The sequence below is a fragment of the Carcharodon carcharias genome, assembly GCF_017639515.1.
Source record: "Carcharodon carcharias isolate sCarCar2 chromosome 39 unlocalized genomic scaffold, sCarCar2.pri SUPER_39_unloc_1, whole genome shotgun sequence".
NCBI classification, from domain to species: domain Eukaryota; kingdom Metazoa; phylum Chordata; class Chondrichthyes; order Lamniformes; family Lamnidae; genus Carcharodon; species Carcharodon carcharias.
Window position 1 is genome coordinate 1,345,574 of NW_024470814.1, and position 10,516 is coordinate 1,356,089.

The window sequence follows — 10,516 nt, forward strand, 5'->3', positions numbered from 1 at the left end:
ATTCAATACTCTCTTATTCATCGCTCTGTCTCTCGTTCGCATAAATATATGTAAATATATATATAGACATACATATATATACATATGTAGATATACATATATATACATATACATGCATACATACATATGTATATATATGTGTGTATATATATATATATATGTGTGTGTATAAATCAAGAAGACAACTCACACCACATTCTCAATGGTAATTATGTCTTCTTGAACGGCTTCAGTCCCTGTGGTGTTGGTACATCTACAGTCCTGTTTCGAAGGGAGTCCATGGATTTTGACCCAGTGACGTTGAAGGAACGGTGATGTATTTCGAAGTCAGGATGGTGAGTGGCTTGGAGGGAACATTCCAGGTGGCGGTGTTCCCATCTATCTGCTGCCGTTGTCCTTCTAAATGGTGGAAGTTTGAACAGTGCTTTCTCTTGAGGCTTGTTGAGTTCATGCAGTGCCTCTTGTAGATGGTGCACACTGTGCATCGGTGGTGGAGGTCGTGAATATTTGTGGTTGGGGTACTGATCAAGCAGGCTGCTTTCTGCTGGAAGTTGTCAAGCTTCTTGAGTGTTGTTGAAGCTGCACTCATCCAGGCTTGTGAGGAGTATTCCATCACACTCGTGACTTGTGCCTTTTGGATAGTGGACATCCTTAGTGGTGTCAGGAGGTGAGCTATTTGCCGCAGGGTACCCAGCCTCCAAAGGGAGAGAAACATAGAAAATGGCTCGCACGATAAGCCTGGATTCAATTCATTGATGAAATGCATCAATGTTTTATCTGATATCGAAACTAGACAAGAACAGTTATTCTGACCAACAGGTTATCTTAGAATTTCTTGCACAGTAGGTTTATTACCATGTTAAATGTACTGTGGCTTTGTGGTGAAAACTAGGAATACTTTATTCGATTATTGCTGACCTGCTTATTACAGGCCTCTCTTGAAGAGACCCATTGAGAGAAACATAATTCCCTTAGTTTCATTTTATATCTTCAGGTACTGTGATTACACAGTTGATTCTCCCCTCACCCCCTTTAAAGTAAGCTGGTTTACAATTTCCGTAAAATCATAGGATTACAACAGTTGCCAGCTGCTCTTTAATGACGGGTGTGAATTATCAGGATTGGCGAAACAACAAGATTTCAACTTGCTAATCATCTCAGTACCAGAACATCACTGGAGGAGCCTTCAGTGTACTGCCCTACATCTACCAATCTTCAGTTGCTTTATTAATGAACATTTCATCCATCAAAAATTCGGGATTGGCCATGTTCACACATAATTGAACAATGTTCAGCACCAATCGTTACATCTCAGATATTGTCAAGATGCAGCAAGATGTGGATAACATTCCTGCTTGGGGTGATAAAGGACAATAAATATTTACGCCATACACATACCTGGGAATGGTTATCTCCAAAGAGAGGATACAACTTCCTTTTCTTGACAAGCAATGGCATCACAATTGCTGAATTCCAAACCCTCAACAGCCTAGGAAGTCACCATTTGCAAGATGGTAAACTGGACGAGCCATGTAAATATCATGGCTAGAAGAGCAATTCAGAAATTGGAAGTTCTGCGCAGTAACTCACTTTGTAACTCCACACCATCTACAAGGCACAAGTCAGACTTGTGGTGGAATATCCTCCACTGGCCTACATGAGTGCAACTTCAGCAACACTCAAGAAGCTCGACAAAATCCAGGACAAATAGTCCCGCTTGAGTGGAACCCCACCACAATGAGCATACACTCCCTCTACAACCAACGCAGAGTGACAGAATTGTATACTATATACAATGTTCACTGAAACAATTTAGCAAGTTCCCTTCGACAGCAACCTCCAATCCCACCACTTCGACCACCTAGAAGGACGAGGGCAGCAGATGCATTGGAATACCACCACCTGGAATTCCTTCCCCAGGCCTTACTTCGAAACATCTCAACCTTTCTTTCTTGGGTAAAGATCCTGGAGCTCCATCCCTAACAGCACTGTGGGTGTACCTACACCACTTGAGCTGCAGCGGCTCAAGAAGGTGGCTCACCACGACCTGCTCAAGGGACAATTAGGGAAGGGCAATAAAAATGCTCGCCTAGTCAGTGGCCAAACAAAATCAATCACTATGCGCCGTGAGTGTGTGGGTGCTTGCGTGTGCGCGTTGTCTTTATTTGAGTGGTGCTGTTGCCGTTCCTCGTACCTTTCAGGCGTAGTCATTCTAATGTGCCCGTTGTCATCGTTATTCTTGGTGGTAGAATCGTGCGTTTGCAAGCTACTGCGTAAGGAGTCTTGGCAAATTGCCTCTCATTCATGCGCCCATCACCGCCTCTTGAAACACTGGTAAAAATAATAAGCATGTAGGTTTCTAGATAGCTTAACATTCAACCATATTTTCTTTTCGCCCGGATGGCTTTTTGCTCCTTGAGTGTTTTCGGAGTTGAAATCATGTAGGCAAGTGAGCAGTATTAATTTAAATTCGTGCATTGTGCCGTGTAGATGGTGAGCAAGGTTTCGAGCGTCAGGAAACGACCTGCTCGTCCCAAAGATGTCAGCCTTTGACCTGCACTTGCAGCGACACTATTGAAGTAGCTGAGAAGTCAACATTCTCGCCAACGGTAAATACTTTAGATGGTGGCTGTCGGGAGATTCGCAATTTGCATGTATTCGAACAAGAAACTCTGTTGGCTAGATTGCTGTAAAAACTTCCTCTGTAGATGGCCATTGTCTGTCAATTTTAGCAGCGAGGATATTAATAGAAACTCTTCAACCCTTGTCTAACCATTTTCTACGTAATTCTAGACGAGGACAAGTTCTGTTTCAGCATCTGAAGAGCTGTGAATGGTAGTGAACGCTGCCGAATCATGAGCGAACTTCATCAGTCTTCTGAACTCAAGGACAAAATTGCAACGATGAGTTTAAGAACTTGCTGAGTTCACAAGCCAGATGAGCTCTTGCAGCGGTTTTCGAAATCTGAGATGTTTGGGCCCTTCCATTTTCATTCATGGAAGTTAGGACTCCGACCAGTGGAGCGTATTTTCCCGAATTCCATCGACTTAACTTATGCTAGGCGACATTGGTGCCACTTTCGTATCAATAGCCGGCTACATTCAAGAACAGCATCTCTGGTCTCAGTTCTGCAATTCAATTATTTTATCCTGCATCCAGATCATTTGTCTTCTCGATACACTGCAAATTTGTTTCGCACAACATGCTTTCAAAATATTAATTTACCTCAAAGAAAAAGTTTTATAATTTCAATCAATCACATCTGTCAGTCTACAATTGGTACAGTTGCTCTTTAGAAAGTAATATCAAGCAATGTGAATTGAGTTTGGATAGAGCACATCAGGATTTAATTGATTTTCCAATTTATCATTTGGCGCTGACTCTTCTGCGCTTTTTAAAATGCGTTTCTATATTCTACTAACTTTCCGTTTGCTTCATGTGTGATATGGACACATTTTGCTGGTACAATCAAGGGGACAAATGCGCCCTCAAATTGTGTCTTGGGTTTCCGGGTTCATCCATGTTACTGATGATCTATTCGAACTTATTAATTGAGACTCGGATGTTCATTTGCATCAGGAGAAATTTGCAGCACTTTTTGATTTCATATAACTGAATAAAACAAAAAAAAAACGGAGCTTTGAGTTAAGTTTCCCAGACTCAAAATAACACAGAAATGGGCTCTTGAAACCAAAATAACTGTGCTGAATCTTTAAAAGAATGACCTCGAAATTAAACTCCCTACTATTCCTCGAGGTCCAGGAATGTTTTTTTTTTTTCTGAGATGGTTGTTAAATTTCCTTCCCTGTTATTTTCGAGAAATGAAATTCCTATTGTCACGACAGGCTTATTAAAATCGCATTCTTCGTCTTCTTGCCCCTTAGCTTGTTGTCAATTGTCCGACAAACATACCTGTTGGTAATTGGCGTTCAGCCAGTGGAAACATTTTCTCCTTACTTCCAGCAATCACACTTTCAGAGTAATATCCCTGTTTATTCATACCCAATATATTTCCCTATTTCAAGAACAACTCCATTGACTGTCAACTGCTCACTTGTCATTGAATTCACTATTATGGCGTGACAGATGATATAGGCCATATCCGTGAGGGAAGTTTGGTCGAACTATCGCAACAGTTTTGCAAATTGTATTTATTACAAGATGCATGTGCTGATCTTCAGAAGTAAAATTCCCACCCAGGCCTTTGGAGATTTTAAAAATTAAATTAGTTTATAATTAACAAAACATAAAATATATGAAGCACGTGCGTAAGACTTGCTAATTATTTACTATTGCAATAACTTCTAAAATTCCAAATTAACCTGATCTCCAAGTTACACTGCATTTAAGGCAATTGTCCAAAATAGATTTCAGATTCAAAACAAACTCAGCAAGTTAACACAATATCCACTTGACTGTGGAATTCCAAAAGCCTTTTTTCCAGCTTCAGTTATGGTAGACAACCGGCTTACACATTAATGCTGGGGGCTTCTTTCAGGCTTTTCGCACATTCCTGTTAGGCCTTACATGGCATTCTCCTGACACATAGCCTTTCATCCTCCTTATGATTGTTTCTCTTGTTTTAACATGTAAATTCTATTATTCCATATGTCTTTGAAACTCTATCTCCCTCATAATATGAAAACTTTCCTGTTGTCACCATATATTTTCAGTAACATTAGGAGAAAAAACATTCCTTAGCCTTGCATATCTGGCTAGCTGTTAACAGACTAAAATCTCTTTGAAATCCAAACATCCCTTCATTTATCTAAAAATGAAAATTCTCTTCACACCTTACATGCTAAGCCAGCATCCTCATTTGCACATTAGCATTTCAGAAAAGTAGCTTATTTTGACAATTTAAACATGTAACCTACTTGATTCCAAGTGTAATTAAATCACACAGGGAGACAAATCCAACTATATTAAGCCCCAGAAACCTACTTCACAATAAGCTAGAAATATATTATAAAAAGCATTATACTTTCATGACATGCAGTCATCTCTGGTTTCATTCTATTTGTCTCCCTCCAAATCCGTCCAAATCCTTGATATCCTTCTTAAACTGTGCTGCCCATAATTTAATGCAACACACTAGCGAAAGCGCTATGAACGAATGGTAAATAATTAGCATTTATTCTTTCACTTTGCTCGCCACTCGATGCATCTACTTTTAAATGTGATGATCGTGTGTACACCTTCCAAAAACTTGGTCAGTATCAAATATATATGGTTGTGAACCGCTAGGCCTCCCTTTTCCGGTGGATCCGTTCAAATTGTATAAAAGCATTTCAATTGATTTTTTTTCCCAACATGCATCACTTCTCTCCACTTTGCTACAACACTATTATGGGCGCCCTTTAGAATTATACATTAAAACAACTAAGGTATAAAAAAAGTTAAACAAAAAAAATCAACTTTTGATATTCTATACGCAGCCTGTAAGGAATCCTACGATATGCTTAGAAACATTATAAAAGCAGACGCTCGGCAACTATTTTAATTGCAATTAAAGAATTAATAGCGTACGGTTTATATAGCGAAGCATGGTTCCTGGTTTCACGGTATTACAGTAACATTTTGGGTGTAGGGTAACAAGCCGTGGTGGCGATAGGGAAGTTTTGAACATGTTGATCATCTTCCAGTCAGGGAGTAGACTCTTCATTAAAAGGTTTTTTTGATCATTTTCATTAAACTTTACTATACTTCATGCATGGTGATGATTTATCGTATACAATTTATCTTCAGATTGGGCTGTGAATTTACTCTCCATGACCAGCTGGAAATGAATAGAAATGGTCTGGAGAATTAAAGGAGGAGGGTAGCAAAGCCTCACATGCCGTTCACGAGATATAAGGAGGGCCAGTGATGCATTAGTCACAACATTTGCAGATCATCTATATAAGCCCAATTAAATGATATCGTTGACACTGGCGCTCACCTTCTCCTTTGACTCTGTTGTTGGACAGTATACAACAAATAGCGACGTGCATGTTCCTCCTCAGTATAACTTTTGTGTTTTTTTTTCTTCTTCTTAGTATTTTCCAACCCAGCACCAGTCGATAAATGATTACACGTTCCGGGAACTCTACCTTCAATTTTCCTGTTTTTTTCTCCATTGTTCCGCTGCACCATGGTGTCCAGTTCCATAAACAGGCCTGAACACAACTGAGAAATCAACTTAAACGCTCGGAGCCCATCACTAGAGGTAATGATAAATATCACTTTGAATGATAAACGTTGAAGTCTCTTTAAAGCCTTGGGGGAGAGGGGGGTGGGGGTGGGGGCGGGGGGTGAGAGAGACAGAGAGAGTGAAAAAACAGCTCCTTCTCGATTGCTAGCTTCTGATTACCGTGCTTATTAACCGTCAGTTTTCACTTGGTCACTGGCTCTGACCACAGTGTCACACAGCCATCAAGCTATAGACGTATAGAGATTAAACCCACAACAAATGGCGATATCTTAATTTTATAGAGCCCCTGCTGGTTACCGGACCTCTCACCACGTCGGCATTTGCACTTCCCCATCTTACAACCGTTCTATTTCGCTTCCTGCCGTTACTGAAGTTATCTTATGGGAGAGGAAACAGACACGTACTAAATCATTACAGGGATTCACGTTGCGGTCGACGTGATTGATGGAGTTGGCTGATTCTGATGGTGAAATGGATCTGTTGGCATCAATTCAAAAAGTAGCTTGCTACAATGTTATATTTTTCACGAATGACATTGGCACAAACATTCTTACGAACAAGAATAGCTTATTCTTTCTGAAATCAGCAGAGAAGTACATATATATGGCTATCAGCAATTGTACTCCCTTGCCCATGTTAATCAGGACTCGAAAGACTGCATTGCTACATTGTGAACGTCGAGGTCTTCCAAGCACTCTCGACAAATGTGTACTGCAGTGCTACTCTTGCAGAGAGGCTTCTCCTGTTTGTAGGGCAGGATTTAGCCAAGACTGCTGATGAATGAATCCGGAAAGTTGGCTGATATTGGGATTCTGTCGCTATAGACATGCAAACACGTTACCTAATTATCATTTGAGATAGCCCTTGAACATTTGAGACTGTAATCCACTTAAGAGAAAGGTTGGATTTGTAGAATCTCTATCGATCTACCTTCGATGCTGTAGTTGTAGTAATATATGTTATTATTGTTGTTTTATCCTGAATGGGTAGACATTGAAGCTGAGCTTTCCGCCTGGTGGAAAGAGTTTGTCCCGGTTTTCAGAGAGTTCTGCTACAATGGTTTAGTGTGCTGAACCAATTCAAGGGCAAGTTCAGAGTAGGCTACATCTAAATGAATATGGATTTCATTGTAGGCCAAAAATATGAAGGAAGTTCTCTCCCTGTTGGACATTAGGCAGCCAGTAACGTTACAGTGCAATCATCCAGGGTTTGTGATACGGGAGCATAACTCAACGAAGCTAAAATCTAAGGAGTCACTTATTGAACCACGGAAAGGGTGAAGTGCAGAAGGAGGCCATTCTGCCAGTGGTTTCAGCTGTGTCCAGGGACAATTCAACCAGCCCCACTCGCCTGGCGGTTCCACATGCTTTTACATTTTTGGTTCCCTTCAAGAGTTCCATCAGTTTCTTTCTGAAAGGGAGGATTGAATCTATCTCATATACAAGCTCAGGCAAGGCGTCCCTAGACCCTAACCACCCCAGCGTAAAATACAGCGGTTTTCCTCTTTTTACCACTGTGTCTTCTAGCATTCAGCTTAATACTGTGTCATTTGAGTCCAGAAAGTTCCCCAAATGGTAACTCCCTATCCCAGTGTATTTTGTTTCTAACACTCGTGGTCGTCATTAAAGTTATCAAACCCCCCTCTCGACATTCATGTGTTTCTAAGTAGGATAACTCCCTGCTCTCCCATCTTTCCGAGTAAATAAAGATCTGTTTGAGTTCCGCCTGGGCCACTCAGCTCATGACCTGAGCTCAGCCTTGATCCCACAAAGGTCAAAAAGCTGAACAGGGGAGGTGAGGTGAGAGTGACTGCCCTTGACAGCAAGGCAGCATTTTATCGAGTGCATCAAGGGGAATTGAGGGAAAACTCTCCGCTGTTGGGAGGCATGCGTGGCACAAAGGAAGATGATTGTGGCTGCTAGCGTTCAATCAACTCAGTCCTGGGACATCGCTGCAGAAGGCCATCGTGGTGGTGTCCTAGGCTCAATCATCTTCTGTTGGCTTCATCAATGGCCTCCCCTCCATCAAAACGACAGAAGTGCAGGTGTTTGTGAAGGATTGCACAATGTTCAGCTCGATTCGTGAAATTTGAGATACTTACCCAGTCCGTGTCCATATGCAGCATGGCCCGGCAATAGTCAGGCTTGGGCTCCAAGCTGGCAAATAACATTGGCGCCAGACTATTGCCAGGCAATGGCTATGCCCAACAAGGGAGAATTTAGCCATCTTCCCTTAACTTTCAATGTCATTCCCATGGCTGAATTGCAACACCCCACCATCTACAAGCAGTACTGCAGCAGGTCACCAATGCTCCTTTTAAAATATACCCGTGGCATCTACCACCTAGGAGAAAACATGGAGGAGATGCATGGTAACACCATCAACATAAAATCCCGCCACCACCTCCAAGTCACCCACCTCCCTGACTTGGGACTACATCGCCGTTCCTTCACTGTGACTGGGCCAAAATCCTGGAACTCCCTTCCTAACGGAGCGATGGGTGCACCTCGTGGTTCAAGAAGGAAGCTCACCACCACCTTCTCAAAGGTAATTAGGGATGGGAAATAAATGTTTGTCTAGCCAGCGACAGCCACACCCCATGAATGAATTAAAAAAAAACATTAAGCTAACGTCTTTTAGATCATCCTTATCAATCTGCGATCAATGAAATCCTGTTCAGAATCATGGTCACCCGTATAATGCAGTGAACGACATAGCTAATTTTCCCAAAGGGCTCCCACACAAATATTTTTTTTTTAATTCGTTCATGAGACGTGGGCTTCACTGGCTGGGCCAACATTTAATGCACATCCTTAATTGCCTTTGTTCAGAGGATATTTAAGTATATTTATTCAGAGGATATTTTTTCAGTAGTCTTTGCTACTGCTCTGGAGTAAATGTGAGGTAAAGACTGCAGATTTCGTTCACTAGAGGGCATTAATGAGCCAAATATGCCGCCCGCACCACCCCCACCCCCAACTCACCCCACCAAGAATGGCTTCATGGCAATCATCAGACCTTTAATTCCAGATTTTTATTGAATTCAAATGCCACCATTTCCTGCAATGGGACTTGAAGCAGGGTCACCAGAGCATCACCCTGGATATTGTAACAATAGCACTATGTCACCGCCTCCCCTCAAGGAACGTGATAATACCAAGATAATCTGCCTTCTGTGATGTTGGCGAAGACAAACTTTTGGCTTGTATAGAGCGGACATTTCCCATGTGCTTGGATAAATGGGTCTTTTCCTGGATGGCAAGCTGTAACTAATGGGTTGCCACAGGGTTCGGTCCTTGGGCCCCACCCAGCTAATTTGCTAAATTTGCAGATGACGCCAAAATAGGTGGGAAAGTAAGTTGCAATGAAGAAAACAATAAATTTATAAATGGATATGGACAGATTAGGTGAAGGGGCCAAAATTTGGCAGATGGAGTTTAACGTGGATAAGTGTGAGGTTATCCATTTAGGTCGGACAAATAAAAAGTCGACTTATTATTTAAATGGAGAGAAACTTCAGAATGCTTCTGTGCAGAAGGATCTGGGTGTCCTCGTGCATGAATCGCTGAAAGCTAGTATGCCGGTACAGCAGGTAATAGGGGAGGCAAATGGATTTTTTGGCATTTACTACTAAAGGAATATACTGTAAAAATAGCGAAGTGTTCTTGTAACTGTACAAGGCATTAAAGTGACCACACCTGGAGCACTATGCACAGTTTTGGCCCCCTGACTTGAGGAAGGATGTAGTTGCGCTGGAGGCAGTTCAGAGGATGTTCACTCGATTGATTCCAGAGATGCAGGGCTTGTCTTATGAGGAGAGATTGAGCAGTTTAGGCCTATACTCGCTACAGTGTATTGGCCTCCCACTCGCGTGAAATCAAGGGGGGTGGGGGAGCAATCGCGGCTCCCTCGCGCCCGCCTGCCCACACCGAGCCCGCACGCCAAGAGCGAAATCCTGCGGAGTTGCATTAATTAATGGGTCAGTTGTTAAGGTCGAGGTGCCCCAGGCCACCGTGCATTACTGGCCTCCCATTGCAGAAAGAATTCTCTTACTGCTGCGTCAGGGATTACCCATGGATGCTGGTGAGGGAGCCTGGTAATTAGTTTGATTATTGTCATTCTGTCCTGACCAACATGTCAACTTGATACAGGATTATCCTTTGTCACGGCTCTAGAAACGTTGTCACTGGGCTCCAGTTGTTATGGCGGTTCCCTTTAAATTATCTCTAAGGCGCTGTTTCCGCCATCGAAGCCATCGTCCCTCGGCCCTGGTTGGGTACATGTTAGAGTTGCTCTTTTTTTGCACGGCGTAGTCGGTTTGTC